Source organism: Cyphomyrmex costatus, unplaced genomic scaffold (genome assembly GCF_001594065.2).
Source record: "Cyphomyrmex costatus isolate MS0001 unplaced genomic scaffold, Ccosl1.0 scaffold425, whole genome shotgun sequence".
NCBI classification, from domain to species: Eukaryota; Metazoa; Arthropoda; class Insecta; order Hymenoptera; family Formicidae; genus Cyphomyrmex; species Cyphomyrmex costatus.
The window spans coordinates 317,474-334,766 of NW_017278480.1; the positions used below are offsets into that span (position 1 = coordinate 317,474).

Consider the following 17,293-nt stretch of genomic DNA (forward strand, 5'->3'; position numbering starts at 1 on the left):
TAATTTTGATTTTTTATATATTTGTACGGTAAGGTTTTTTATAAGCCCCTGTTGGCTGCAGAACGGAGAAGTTCTCGGATCTTCCTGCAGCCAATCAACACGCTTAAAAAACCTTGTCGTACAACATCTGAAATATTAAGCTATATAAGTTTCTTGCTAGAAAGCACTCTACATTACGTGATCACAATGCCATCGAGAAAAAGGTTGTTTTCCGATAGCTATATCGAAAATATTCTATTTAGTTATAAGATTGATAAAGCTGCAATTAATATAATTTTGCTTCATAAAGAATCAGGGAACTTATCATGGAACAAGTCAGAATGGATTTTGATCGCAATTATTTAATTATTCCTTAGATTTCTATTGCGTTTTTTTAAGAGAAACGGAATAATTCCGATCGGAAATTATTTCGACATGTTCCATAATAAATATCCATTATTGTAATTTCAATCTATCCAGAAATTCAATCTATATTTCTTTGAAGGTATTTATCTTTGTAGTTATTCTTTTAAATTTCTAAGTATATAGTTCCACATTTTTGTTACTAAATAATATATTAAATGAAAGGAATTCGATATTCGCTCAAAGCGGATCTTAGTACTTAAATACACAATTCTTTATGAATTTATAAGTCTATGGATTCTACATATCGCATGAGCGAAATATAGAAAACCTTTATTTAATTAAATTTGTTCTCTTCGAATAAATTTAATTCAATATTCGATCCAATATTTGCTTTATATTGTGTAAATAATATTTTAATAGATATGTATAATGATAAATAATTATCTATATATTGTAATAAAAGTTAAAAATAATCTCTCTCTCTCTCTCTCTCTCTCTCGAAAGTCCCGGATAAGCCGATAAAGTAAATGGAAATGACGGTATCAGCTGATACTTTATGGAACAAAGCTATGTTGACACAGTCGATTATTCTTCTCACATTCGACTGGGATTCTTATTTACTGTTACTTTCTTACTTCGAATATTGTAAATGGCGGATTATATGGAAACTTTAAATCAGGCCATACCCTTCTATGACACATCTTTATTTATAGGACACTACTATTTAGATATCTTTTTTTATAGAATTCTTCTTACAACCTCATCGTGTTTATAACGTTGCAGAAATAACATTTCTCGATCCATTGAATAAAAAATGCATCGGTCCGTCGTAAAAGCAGCGTAGATCGACGAGGCGAGATTAATTTACATCCGTTGCTGGACGATGTATCTGACCGTACTTCCTCAATTTAATATAACTATAGCTCTCGAATAGCACGAAGTTCGATAACACTCCGGTATTAATGGAAACATTTACTTGGCGCTTTGATGCTACGTAATTCGCGACGAGATGAGACAATTATTACTCGACGTGTGGTATAATTATCAACAACCCGCTAGAAATATCTCATTTTTCCGAGTAGGCGGATTCTGAAATCACGGCGAAAACTAAATTCGAACGGTGAGTAGCCTTTGAAGTGTATACAGCGACGATCGCCCTCGCGCGCTTGTCTCTCGCTGTATAAAAAAGTAATTTTTTTTTTTTTACAAACGAGATGGTGCTTTTATTCGGCGTGTTATAAAATACACAGTCGACACAGTGTACATTGTAACGTTTTCTATATGGATAAGCGACAAGCCCTCGCGATCGAGCAATGACACGTGTGTATGCACGCACACACACGCAGACGCGAGCGCGCGCGCGCGCGTAAATACAGCGCGAACATGGGTTAAATTTGCACAGGCTAAATAACCAGATCGCGCCGGGCATTACATTAATTATATTATTAGCGGCGAATCATCCGGGACGGAATCGCAGACGGGTAATTTTGCGTGCGCGTGTCCGATTACGGCAACGCACGCGTATTGTATAACAACGCGGCGACGACTGTTTTGCTGGAAAATATTTGCGAAGGAGAGAGCGTAGCAGTCGATCGATGCTGTCGCATTTATTGACACGTCTCGTCGTCAATAACTGCGCTTTTGTAAGCTCCCCCGTATATACCTGGACTGACAAAGGAGGAAAATTGCCGACAACGAATGCACATTGTTTCCTTCGAAAGAGCCGCGGTAAATTTGCACCAACTGATTCGCGCGTTTAATTTATATATTTTCTCATTTAACGCCGTTTAATCACCCAACTAACGCGTCCTCGAAATACCGTTCGTTGATTAATATAACGGTAAATCGCAATCGCGTCCGCGAATTGCGCGAAAATAAAGCCGCGAAGGAAGAGAGCCGCGCGTTGAAATATGTCGAGTTATTTCTTTTCAGCGTCAGCGTCAGCGAGGTGTGTTTCATTGTATCCGGATTGGTAATTGAATTTTTTCGAACCGAAACTGAAGAGCGTGAGATTCATCAATAATTCCACGACGAGTTCCCAGTAAATCGGTGGAAATGCCTGTAATTCGGGGCTCCGTTAGGATGTAAATTACACCCGAAGCGATCATCCGTCCGCGCGCTAACTGAATTTTCCTTCTCTCTCCATATTATAGGCAGATGCGGTGAATTACGATAGCGGAAGAGAGACGGTGAGAAATCTAGCGAGAGACAGGGGGAATCATTAAGCGGAGTTAGTCAACCCGGACTCGGGTTAAATTACGACAGTCTCATTAACGGGCGTGCCGAAATTGACAGTGCGGACTTACGACGCTCTGTTTCTCGAAATAATCGCGACGATGTCGCCATCGTCCTCGAGATGAGAATTTAACGGGGAATATTTTAATGTTTACAAGAGCGAAGAGCACACATTTGGTCAAAGCGGATTTTCGTCTAATGATATTTTTACGTATATTTTGCAATTTTCAGTTTACTACTACATGTCAATTATTTTGTGATTTTGAAGCACAGTCCTGAACTGAAATCAAAATACGTAATTGTTAAATTAAATTGACAAGCAATTTAATAATACTGATGCTAATGCTAAGCATCTTGAATCACTGTAAAGCATTTATCGCGAGACGTTAATTATCCTATAGCCACAAAATTCCCATTCCGTGACGGGCCGGGCGTCTTAATTACTAATTCGCCTACTGAGCTATGTGCGGTGACATGTTTTAGTCTAACTAATTAATTTATTGCAATAAAATATACACGTTGAAGAAATATTTTTTTTAGACGACATAAATAAATTATTATTAATATTTACGTTATACTTTAGAACGCGTATAGATCACTTGTTAGATCATAAATCTGCGCATAAAGCCGTAATCACACTAGCGATTGTGATTTCAACCAGTCAGAGCAAAGTAGTCGGTGATTGCTCTTTGCTCTAACTGGTTGAAAAGTAATCCTCAATTGTCAATCACAATCGCACAATCGCTAATGTGATTATGGCTTAAGATCCTACAACCAAACACCGATTAATGTACCAGAATGGAGAAAAACATGGCGAATCAGTTAAAATTCGCGTTAGAAACATTTATTATCACGTTATTATATAATCATCGAATATTGCAAATGAGAACTTGAAATTGTAGCCAAAACGGTATCGACTACCTATCATCGCGGTAATGCGCAAATATTAATTATTAAATTATTAATATGCACCAAGCACTAATTAGTAAATTACCAGTGTGTAAATATCAATTATCAAAGGCGTCACTCTTGTCTTCCACATTACATAATCCGTATCATTCGGGTGCTTACAATAGCCAGTCCGATAAGATGCTCTCGCTATTGCAGACTTTTGATATTTCGTTGCTTTGTTAAAAAAAAAGTCTTGATGTCGATTGACGTCAGTTGTTACGTCTATCAAAAAACAATTGGAAATATAACGTGGATAACCTAGATATCCTCTTCGTCTTTGATATCGCCAATAATAACGCCGCGAAAAGTATATCGATATATATGCTCTTCCGCCATGATGAATCCGCTGAGATCACCGGCGACGCGCAGCGTTCACATTAATAGTCGGATTATGGCCGCGGCCTATTATTATTCATAACGTATTATGACAATTCCATTGTGCTTACCGTGGCGTTTTACGACGAACGGATCGTTCGCGTATCGCCGCGCGGGTATTATTATGTAAAACATCGCGATGCGGCTTAACGTGCGACGGACGCGTTGTATCAACATCGCGTGGAGAAGCTTTAAGTGCTTCCCGCGCGCGTCCTTAAAAGCTCTCTCTCTCTCCCTCTCTCTCTCTCTCTCTCTCTCGACCGCTCGCGTCCGCTGCACCGACATATTGTACACTTCTATAAAAACGTCGTTTTCGGACTTTTTCGACGACCCCGTTATATAAATGGGGACGGGAAAATAGCTGTGTTGCGAGGCCGCTTTCTCGGATACGCGAAATAGGATCGTGTATCGGAAGCAATCAATTTGGACAAGCCCGGGTCGCGAGTTTCTACGTGCCCTCTAAATAATTTGCGAGCGCGCTCCGTGCCGGACGGCCGGTTGTATAACAACCGTTTGCGAATCCGTTAATAAAATTTCCGGCAAAGTCGCCGCGGGTTGTCCGATAAATTCCTAAGTCCCGCCCGACGGCGGAAATCGTCCCCGGGCGACGCGCGCGAGTCGATCCGCGATCGATGTAATAGCGTTACAAGCACATTTTCGGAATTGCGGGCAGTCACGAGGGAACAATAATTCATGGCGGACTGCATTAAGTGATTACTGAAAATTCGCGGTATTTACCTTACGCCATAATATAATCGCCGTAATATCATCCAACTCTGTCGCAATATAATTATGTAACATGTCTGGATTATATCTGCTTTTCCATTGTTTTAATTATTCCGTTACACTTTTAACGCTGCTTTAATTTATCATCGTAGATAATTTTTAATTGACGATACGTCAATGCACACGTTATTCTCTTATAGCGCGGCGGAGAATAGAGCACAGAATGAGAAAATTAAATGAAAAAGTGTGTTTCTCACATATACCCCCGCGTCGTCAATATTTATGGTATATACGCGACAAAGTAACTGTTCGAGCGCGGAAATTTTCATTTTACATAATAATTTGCATGTGTCCTTTTATGTTTACCGCTGTTTTCCTAATGAAAGCCACTACTAATAAAACATCGTTAATAAACTACGCCAAGAGTCGCGCGCATATGAAGCGTACGTAAAACATGGGATTGTCGACATCGTCGCCACCGATCTTTTGTGTGACACACACACACATGAACAGAGTATCGCGTGTTTTACGTTATGACGAGCCCGCATCGTTAAGGCGCATTCGCGTACTGTGCACCGCTGAACAATAAGAGTCTCCACCACTCAGTGACGCGTGATTTCCTGCTGTTTGCAGCAATTGCGCTGCTGTTCGCCGAATTAACAAGGTGGAATGATGGTTACGTTATTACGGTTATTTTTCGAATTCATGCCACCGCGATTTCATTGTTATACGATTAATTACCGAAATATTGTTTTGCGAAATTCGGCCCACCGAAATGGTCACGGATAACGCTTTAATATTATTTGAGCGAAAACGTTAGGGAAGCACCCCCGGTTTGTGCCTCCGAATTCGCGGTTTCAAAATGCCGATCGCACTGAACACGAATGATTTGATGACTCGCTGGTTTACCGCCTTGTTAGGGACTAACGTTCGTGTCCTCTCTATCACCTCGTTCGCATTACGAGGAAAACCATTCATTTCCCAATGTTCACGTAGCAAAGGGTAAAAGACTGGTGGTTTGCTCTTTATTATAATGCTTTTCTATTATAATAAATATGGTAATATCATTTTTTCAACATTATGATTATTATAATTAAAATTATAATAACTTTATTATATATAAAATGAATTTATAATAAATTGGATAATTATAAAGAGGAATAAATGAAAAAATATGCACGTAATAGATGAGGTAATACTATGTTATGACGCTTATATGTAAAAAACTTTTTATTACAATGCGATAATAATTAGAGCGCAAAATGAATAAAATGTAAAATGAAATGTGCAGTAAACAAAATATAATAAATCGTAAAACGTAAATAGAAAATTAAGGGAGATACAAGTAAAGAATTGTTGAGATAACGAAAGAATAAATACTTTGGTGAAAAAATAAAATATATTTATAGCTCATTTCCTTATATGGAAAGCTGTCACAATTCTGATAAGGGAAAGGAAGGTACAATTTTTATTTTCCCGTGACTGGTCGAGGGTCGTTTTATTTTTATATTTTCTTATATATTTTTTTTACTTCCTGAAAATCGAAAATTATATAACGACGCTACTCAAAGAAAAATTAAAATAAAGAATAAAACTTTTATTATAATGAAACAGAAAAGGGCTACGAGCCAAAAGTGTCGTTGTAATATACAATTGTTAATAAATAAAAATTGTCATTTAGTTAAAATTACGTAGTTTGATTAGAAACAAAGAAATATACGACAAAAAACAATAGATGTTTCAACCTCTATTAGATTATTATTAATGTTACAGAATCATCGCAAGTTGTTAACAAAGGATGATGTACAAAATTGTAAAATTATAAAAAATTATGAAAAAGTATAAAAAATAATATATAATAATATGTGTACACTCTCCTCGCAAAGTTGACGTTACGGTACATTAGTAAGAATCCATAAATCAATGTAAATCTTCTGGTTATAAATGTAGTGTGTTTAATAATTGTTTCTTATAAAATTGTATCAATGCACGATTTATAAATTTGTCTGTTGTTAGAACAATGCGATAAGAGCCAAATTTCTTACACTTAGAAGTTTAGAAATAATATATAAAAATTTTTATTCATATTGTTACAAAATCGCTGCCAATTGCGCTTTAATTTTCAATCGTTTAAAAATTAATTCAGAATTATTGATCCAACTCTTTATTTCACGCACACAAACAATGCATCAATTTTTTCTTGAAGTCGCGTCATTATTATGGTAATTTTCGGTTTTCATGAAGAGAAATGCATAAACAAATATAGAAATAAAACGATCCCTAAACGATTGCGAAAAAATTGTATCTCTTTCACATACTGTGGAAATTTTAAATATTCATAACACACAGTTTTAAAGTATACATTATAATTGGAAGTATACATATAACACAGAAAAAATAAAATTATCGAAATTGCATATTCATCTTAATGAAAACTATGAAATTGTTTCAGATTTTAGAATTAAAAAAAATGTTTTATTGAAAAGTTGCTAATTTTGTGATGCGTCTTTTCTTTTCTATCAACGCAACGATATATAAAACGCCGGTTTAGTTTATTAAAAATGAGAATTTTTGATAAATCGCGTGGCGACGGAGGAACGAAAGCAGCAGGAGAGGAAAATATGGGTAATACAATATAAAAAAAATAACGAGTACACAAAATATGAAAAAAAGTTATATACATATGACAACACGCTGCAGATATCGGAGTATAATAGTTGTAAATATAACGAAAGTACATATATATATTTATCGACGTTATTCTTTACAGAGAGATTTGATTCGAGCGAGCGCCACGGACAATGTGGATCCGGTTTTACGTGCCTCGTCACGACGTTTATCCTCCTGAGAAGAGACGTCCTTTTAAACAATGCACTTTACAGTGCGCAACGTCAATAAATATCATAGCCGCGGGCACGCGGAATATTTTCCGGAGCGCGAGCGAGAGCTGAAATCGCCACCGGCCAGGCGAATGTTATCGATGGTACACGGAACACGGTCCGATATGTACCGTACAAACTGATAATTGCTCGGTAAATTGTACCCGGCGAAAGCGTAACGTCGTGAATATTTAATCGATATTAAATTTATATTACATACATTTCGATAACAATTCCCTCGGCGTCGCATCGGGGCGGCGGCCGACATAATTATTTTACAGCGATCGCCGATACGAACAGACAACCGCGAATATCGGCTCGATGTGATGCGTTTTCCTCCCTCTCTCTCTCTCTCTCTCTCACCCTCCATTTTTCTATCTTTTTTTCTCCTTCGCTCTCGCGATCGACATGCGCCGCTACAGTTTATTGTGTGTATCGCGTTACTTGTTTTGCAAACTACGCCAGAGAGCTGTCTTCTCTCCATATTACAAAGTACGATATTTATTTCGAACGCGTTCTAACGAGACATCGATCGCGCGCAAAGTAGGGGAGGAAAAAAATTCTCTCCGACATCAGGATATCGGGAGAGAGGCGGTATACTTTCAGTATTCATGCCGTGTCGTTGTCGCTGATTCGACACTCGAGTTCTCCGTGCCGCTTTCAAAGCTGCCTTCAAAGTGTGAACATGAAAGTGGTGCAGTCAAAAGTATAACAATACTTCTTCGACGCGCAGACAATTGCATTAAAAATTCAATTCAATTACCTTGCTATAGATTCGTAAGTGCTGTATCATACTTGTTTTGTATTTTATCACTTTAACGTACCGTAATAGGTTTTTCCTTCGCGCCCTCGAAGGTATAATAATCAGCACGGGTTCTCAATGTTATCTCGGTTGCTCGAACCGATATCGCAAATAAAATCGATTGCGCACGATGTGATTTTAAAATCGCATTAGGAGACACGATGGCTTGTTTAAACGCGCAGCTTTGGTGTAAATCAGTCTCATCAGCTCATTTTCCCGGGCTTGCATCCACATATAAATCGCGTAAATTAGCCGTATTTCTATGAAAACCTATCGGCGAATGAAATGGGACGCAAGCGCGAGCGCGTGATGATTGCGCTACATATTGCACAGTAATTACGATTCATTAATGATAATTCGTAGCGGAAGTATCTCTCGCTCTCATGAACCGCGTCGGCCACGTGATGTACGGTCGTAACATTTCCTACCGAAAAAGAGAGGGAGAGAGATAGGGAGCCTCGATATTTTGCAAAATCGTTACGTCGAAAACGTACCTGCACAGAGGAATGCGCGGGAAATACGTGTCGTGTGTGTTCCCGGGATATTTTTCTCGCGAGAGAGTCGCGTGAAGCACGCGGCATTCCGATGCCCGTTGTGATACCGGTATCTCGTAGAGAGTAGGATGGAAATGCAATTAAGGCCGGAATCAAGTCCGATCGCGTATGCATCAATTATTGACGAAGATCAATGGCCGAGCGCAGCGACGATACGTTAATGAGAATCGATGACAAATTATGACGTTGCGTTCGACGTTAACCCTCGACGTTGCCACATGCCGTGACACTGTATTACCATAATACACCGTAATACCACTAATTGCAATTTCCCTCAACTGTTGACGCGTGCAAACGTACTGCATGCGCTCATTTTTTACTCTCTCTCTCTCTCTCTCTCTCTCTTTCTCCTTCTCTGACATTCAAAATGAATCCTCATATTTGCTTAAAAATGTATGTGCTACATTTAAAAACAAAAAATTTTATAGATTATTCTATTATTACATCTGAATATCTGTGTCGAGCACAATTCTCTTATTGGTTAAAAAATAATTTAATTTCTCTGTTTGTGTTGATTCTTATATGTAAAATCGTGTTTTGTAATTATTATTTGCAAATTAATGAGGAAATAATATCAAAAATTAAATCAAGTTTTAAACATGCACTGATAAGAACAATAATATTGTATGAACATTTGTGCAAAAGTTTATTTGAGTTGCAGGTTTTCAGGCGTACATATTCACGAATTATAATAATATCACTAAAATTTTTTGAATGATATCAGTTTATTTCGACTAATTATTTGACTGATACTTTTAGCTGAGATATTGTATAGTTTGTTACTTTATTAAATTCTTTCTTTCTTTTTTTTTTTGTACAATCTTTTGTATGTTTTTTGTTGATAATTTCATGAAAGTTTTACTTCAATTTTATTTTGTTCGTATTTTTGTTTTTAAGAGTACTGCGCTTTAGGGGAATTTGTGTTCCCAAGTCGCTAAATAAATGACGATCTCTCTCTTTTCGTTCATTCTTTCTCTCATATGCGCGCGCCCATGCATAATTTTGTGTAGTATCATCGTTTCGACTCTTTGTCGCCTTTTGTCATCTCGCGTGTGTACATACATATAGTATACGTGTACCTTTATTTCTCTCCAGCGCGGTAACGAGGAACTTTAGCCGTAATCTTTTTACAGTCGATTGTACCGATTACGATAACAATGGGGGGTCGACGATTCGGCGACAACGTCTGGATGTTAAATTAATATAATTGCCATCGATACACGCTCGGCAACGAGCTTTTCGACACACGCACGACATTACGATCTACGATAACGTCATGCATCTTTAACGTATTCGCCACCGATATATACGCGCGGACAGCCGTAATTACATTGCGGAGTCACGAGCACGAAATTCGTATCGGCTGTGCGCTCGATTAAATTCCTCTGAACGTGTATTAACGATTGCGCGGCTGTCTCCCCTCTTTTTTTTTTCTCCTCGTGAAGACCGCGTTGCGCTGGCGCGACATATTTTTGTGGCCGCGCCTTTGTTTATTATTTACCACGGCAGTGCATCGTAATGCAACCGACGAGCAAAGTTGCATTAAAGTCGATGCCTCCGCACGGCATCGTACCGATCAGTGACGCTTATAGCCGATGAACTGCTATTTTTTTCATCATTGATGCTTTCAGCGGGAACGCCAGTGTCCTCTTCCATCTGACTTATCGCTCCTTTATCGGAAAAAAATCAAGCGAGAGCAAAATATTGTGAAAAATGAGAATGACACCCGAAGACGTCTATTTTTCCGAGATGTCTCTTTTTCTTGGAAATTCTTAGTCTGGACGTGTAAAATGTGAAAAGAGAATATTAAATCTTGATTATCTTTGATTTTACAATCGATCAATTATTATATACATTGCGAATTTTACAGTGACCACGATAATTAAAAAATTGAAGGCAGGAATTGTTTCTCTCGTATTTTCAGTTATCTAAATCGGTTGACCCATATATTTGAGAATCGAAATAAATTTTTGAAATTTATATTTTATTTATATATATTTCTACACGTGAAGTTCTACGATATTTGTCAGGAATAAAAGAGAAGCCTGATGTGCTGTTAATGATAAAATCTGGACGTGGCAAATGGGTCATTGTGCGAAATTACACGTCGCAGATGTCACGAGAGGCTCGATTTCAACTATTTGTACTGCGATGTATGCACCAGCTATGGAATGAAATTAACGTTGTTATAAGATCAAACACGGTCTACAGTTTGCAGTATGCGTGAGCGTGTTTGTATCGCGGTGTACGTCGAGAGGTTAAACACTGCGCTCTGCTGCGCTCTCGTAGCGTCTTGCGTTTTCTGCAGTAACTCGATTTGCGAGATCAGTGCTGGCTTAAGATATTTCGAGACCCTTTACCTTCGATATACAAAAGAATATACAGAAATGGATATCTAATTGTAAGGATGAGGAAGAAAGAGAAGGAGAACGAATGAATGAATAAATGAATCGTCATTTATTTACCTCCCTGGGACAATATCCCTTTAAGCGCAGAAATATTACAAATTTAGCATGAAGGTGAAAAAAATGTTAAAACGGAAATAATACAAACTTAACTTCAATATATATACAATAAATTTGAGAGAAAGAGAGAGAGAGAGAGAGAGGAGAGAGATTCAATACACAGGGTGAGTCTATAATTAAAGTTCACCGCATTGTTTTTCGAAAACGGTTAGAGATAGGGAGAAATTTACTATCAAAATTGTAAGATAAGTAATGAGACGTACTTTGATGACTTTAAGAAATCTTTGATTTTTTTTATTACTAATAAAGTTTTTTTATGGAAAGGAGTATTTTTTTAGTTGTTCTGTTCGATAATACTGAATAAGCTGAATATTTTTATACTAAAGTATTTTCTTCGAAAATTCCACTTTTTCGGAATATAAACTAAAAGAAGTACCATAAGTTTTAAAGAAATACTTTTGTTGTTACAATAAATGTTCAAAATGTTTACCACGTTGATCTAAATATGTCTGTAGTCTTCGTTGAAGGTCCGCTTGGACTTCTTCTAACTCTTGAATTGTTATTTTGTGAAAAATATTTTTTATTCTTTTTATCACACACACATGTTTCCCGGAGTAGTAGAACGTTAGAGGTAGTCTTATATTATTGTAGCTCCTTCCTTCATGAATCAAAAGTTAAAAGTTTTCCACGAAGACTACAAACACATTTAACATGGTGAACATTTATTGCAATAATACAAAAATTTGTTTCAAATATATAATCTGATTTTTTTTTTAGTTTATATCCGAAAAATTGTTGTATTTTCAAAAAAAATACAAGATGTTTAACTTATCGAGTAGAATGACTTAAAAAGATCCATTTCTCGAAAGATTTTTTTATTAATATTAGAAAATCAAGAACATTTAAAGTTTGTCAAGATCATCAAAATATGCCCTCCTCCTGTCCTACTTGTTAGTCTATAATGTCCAACCGTTGTTGAAAAAAATGTAAACATTTTGTCAGATTCATTTTGTATACGAGACATGTACTACATATATGTGCGTGCGTGCGTACGTGTGTGTGTGTGTGTGTGTGTGTGTGTAAAATACAAAATTATAAAAAAATTATATATAAATAATTTTAAAAGTATTTTTTAATAAAAATTTTTTTTAAACGGTATAATTGTTATTTACTTTACATATAAATTATACGAAACGCAGGGAATAGGATAAATCTTGAAATATTTGAAGTACAAATTAGTTCGGTCCGTTTTCCAAAAGATGATCGCCTCTAAAGACGAGTCATTTTTTCGAGAGGGAATTGGAAAATTGCCTGAGAGATGAGAAAAAGTAGTAGCCAGCGATGGACAATACTTTAATTAATCTGTTCATTCATTTCGTTTTGACATAAATGCATTTTTGAACACAAAAAACGGACCGTATTAATTTGTACACCTAATAGTTTCACTTAACAATTCACTTTTCTGGGCCTTCCTCTTAATTGGATTCGCCCCGAGCGCAGTCGATGAAACAGTCGATTGTTCGTTTACTAATAGCCGCGTATTATCACCGATAGTTATCGTACGAACGCTTTACTGCTCGCGCACGGACGCGATAACGATTACAATCGGCCGTATTGTAGTCGTGAACGATTAAAAAGCGCATTACAAGCGGCGTTATTGCCGGAGGAGTGTTATGACGATTTCATTACCGCGAAATCCTGGTCGAGCGTCGAGTTATGCTCTCGCGTCGGACGATGTCCGCGTACCTTTTATTCTACGCGAGACGTAAAACATCGCGTGTACAACACGGTACCGTTAATAGCGCCCGTGCGAAACTCGCGCTCTCTCGCATTCACAGCGACTATAGCCGTTCCCTCAATGAACGGTGAACATGTTCACCCAGCATTTGTAGGGATCATCTGTAGTAGATATAGAGAACAAAAATTAATATCTCAACTTCAAAATATTGACGATTCCGATGTAAATATCGATACGTACACTCGGAGGAAAAAACTATAGCAGTAATGACTATAAAAGTAACAACTACACAAGTTTTATATATAGAACGAACGTACGTTTGAATTATTTTGTAGTTATCGCAACCTGCATAAAAATAGTTTAGTTATGCATCAGTTCGCTCACATCAGTTATGTATTAATTTTATACGTGTTACTTACTCGCTGTTGTTATTATTACGTTTTTCTCTTTGTGTGAGTGTAGATAATGATTGGAAAACTCGCGATTCTCTCTCGATGGGAAAATTGGCGCGTTTTGCCGAAATAATGTCGACGGTTGAAAATATTGCAGCGGCGGGCTCGAATTCGTCAAGAAGTTCCAGGACTTTCGACACACCTCGTGCAGTTTCGCATGTACATGACAGAATAGGCACGCTCGAGAGGGTCGTGGGTAATAAGTGCGCCGTGGGCTACGCCGCCCCCCGGTCTAGGGAGGGATGATAACTGCAACGGTGCGGCGCGGCGCGCGCGCCCATTAACGCGCTCCATTGTACGAACGTTATACACGCACGTACGTGTCCCGCGCTCACGCTAAACAGACGAGCTTCCGAGCGAACGAGCGCGAGCGCACTGTATTTCCAGCGATAATTAATTTCGCCGTTCTTGGCGAGCTGTGAGCCGAGCCGGAGCTCGATACGCTACGGCTTTCAGTCCCTCCCGCAATTTCCGCCGTTAGGAAAATGATGACGGCGACACGGACAAAATCACGGTCGCCTCACGCTCGGCTACTCCCTTACGATCCTCCGTAACTTTCCCTCCGCCACGCCGCGCCGCCGATGAAAGAAAAAAATATAAACACGCCAACGTATCGCGGTTTTTGTATATACGTCACTCGCGGAACGACGTCCACGTCGACGTAATTCAGACATATCGTCGCGGCGTCCCCGCGCGACGAGATGCCGCTGCTGCGCCGCGGCCACGAATATATTTTTACGTTAGTTTAGCGTGCGTTAATTCGCCGCGCGGTGAACGCCACGAGGGAGCTCGCCAGGCCGCGTCCGTTGCGTCCACCTCTGACGATGAATTCCACCGGAATGCACGGGGTCGTGACATGATGAAAGAATAATATACGCGAGAGGAATAAGGAATAAAATACAATATGTGCAGTGTGCTGCATCAGCTCGGTGATATATCTAGCAAGCTGTCAATGCGTAATAAGTTTATTTACTTTTTACGTTTGTGTGTAATCATTTCATATCCTTTTCAGAATAACAATAAACGTTAAAAAGGACTTTAGCGTAGTAAACAGTTTCTGTAATGAGAAACATGGTAACATTGATATAAAAAAAAAATTTTTTTGCAACAACACGAAGAGGTTATCAAAATAAACAAGATGTTTTTTAATCGTCACTGAAACTACTAACAAAAACATACAACTTTTTTAAACATTTATCAGAATGTCATTTTTAATAGAAAAAAAAATTTCTACTTTATTTTCCTTCAATCACTTTTACATCGCGAGGGTATAGTTTTCTTTTTCTTTCCTTTCAACCATGTGAGAAGAAGTATATTTACATAACAACGTGCACGCATTTGAAATCCAACTTTTATTTTGATTTATAAATTATAACCATCAAATGTAGGTTATAAGCTTTTTTTAAAGTTCTCGTAAGCGATCTACTTTCTAATTTTATAATAAAACCAATACATAATAACCAAATTTATTTGATTTATGTATACTCGCCATATTTAGATTTTCAAAAAACAAGTTGTGTTTGATTACACAATTTGATTACACAAAAATAACTACGAGCTACACATTTTTGAATATCATAAGAAGAAATAAAGTTTTTAACGATCAAGCTGGATCTTAAATGCTTAAATAATATATACTGTATGAATTCATTTATTTATATACTAACAAATTAAATTGTCTAATAATTGAATAATTATTGAGGCATCTTATAAAGATCTTAATAATCTTGAATAACATTAAACTCTGTAAATAATTTTATTACTAAAAATATTTATGAATATCAAACATGAAGAATTAACGGAAAAGAAAAAAATCTAAATTTTACTAATGTTACACAAATCTTATGTAATTCAAAATATCAATATACTAATAATATTGACAATTAAGTCGCAAAAATTAATAGACTGGACGTTTTGGTTGAAAGGTTATAACGAAATATGTATATAAAATCTTTCCCCGAACCAATTGAGCTTAAACTGCTGTAATTAGTTGGCACCCATGGATTGTAAAACTTACCCAAAAATTTAGAAATTTTATTTTTTTGGCAGTTATGAAGGGGGAAAGCGAACAACAGTTTAGCAAATAAAAAAGACGAAACAATTTGTTTTCGATTTCTTCAGAAACATCTTTCTTAATTCATTTAGAATATTTTATTACATTTGACTAGTATTTGCTCTTCACTTCTCACATCTCTTGTATTTCTGCACGTGTTGAACATAAAAGAGCGATTCACGTCCGACGACAAATTGTACCCACCCTCATAGTTTATTCATCTTGATTGCTATCTATCTTTCTAGATCACGACCCCAACTACGATGTATAAGTAAGAAATGAAATCTAACAAACCGTACATATACGATCGGTAGAATCGGTAGATCGCTCAATCTAGATTTCTCGATAGATTTTGTTCTCGTGAATGATCAACGTATAGTAAAACTCGTCAATAATAATGACATGGAATTGAAAATGATCTTCGATTGACGGATCGATAGCAGGTGCAAACGTCTTTGTTCGCGTGTAAAAATTTCCAGAATAAGAAATAGGATTCCTACATTAATACCGCAACGGAAAAGTGCTTCTACCACCAGCGACACGTTTTCTTCAAGTTGGAAGATATTAAATGTCATTTCACTTGAATATACCAGAGGATAGACTCTCGGTCGCGTTTTTCTTTCTCTCGTACAGACACATTGCACACACACACACATATACAGAATTTCCTGTAAAGACTGGACGTTTCCTGAGATTATTTTAAGACGAAAATTCTAATACCAAAATACATTGAAGGAAACTATTTTTTAAGCATAATAAATATCAATAATTAGTAGTATCGGTATAATTGTACTTTTACTTTTAATGATTTGTGTCATACTCGAATGCGCAAATTTTAGACTATATAATTCGTTAATTTTAAACGCTTATAATTTAAAAACTATAGTCTCAATATTTTTTTGTATTAGAATTTTCGTCTTAAAATAATCTGAGGAATCTCCCTTTAAGCATTATTCTGGTCTTTATGGGACATCCTGTATATATAGTAGGTGTGTATGTCTCGTCAAGAATTTTATTCTTGAAAGTTCCTGATATAGTTGTATAAATTTCCGGTGATTGCTCGCGTGACCACTTTCGATTTTTGTTCACTCGCCACTGTTATCGTTTGCGAGACTGGTCGATGGTTCTATTCACGAAGACGACTCAACAATAAAGAACGTTTATAGAACGTTATTGTTTGAGTACTCTAATCAAACGTCCAATTATATACATTCGTATATAGAAGTTTTATCAAAAATACCCAAGGAGTGCTGTATTCTATTTTCTCGGCGATATAGAAGCCATGAAAATTTCAAAGTCAAGATCCCTGGGCTTCTTCTACTCTATTTACACGGGATAATCCGAAATCTCAAGCAGCAGGAGAGCGTCGCCGTGTGCCTATAGGACGGTCTAGGTATAACGCTCATCGCGATACGTCGCGGATAGCGGCGTTATGGCGGGCAAATATTTTACGTGGACCGTACACACATAATTTTGAGGCCGATACGATGTAATCTCGACTCGGAGCGGCGCGGCGCGGCGAGGCGAGGCGAGGTGAGAGGCGAACGGTAATAAAGCCCGCGGTATACTCTTTCTCGGTATGCAAAATAATGCGATACGCTAGGCACTTTTGTGAGAAGGAGGAGAAAAGGGGGCGGCAAAAGCGGCTCTTGCAGCCCGATGGCGAAAATGGGGAGCTTTCGTGCACCCGCGACGCGACGCGGCGCGGCGCGGCGCGG

The 17,293-nt window shown here is 37.5% G+C and overlaps 1 protein-coding gene across 1 annotated transcript in view; it reads left to right on the plus strand.

The window, feature by feature from the left end:
* LOC108777266 (uncharacterized) overlaps positions 1–17,293 on the plus strand; it is a 179,700-nt gene that overhangs the window by 31,505 nt on the left and 130,902 nt on the right. The gene's annotated exons all lie outside the window — the stretch shown is intronic.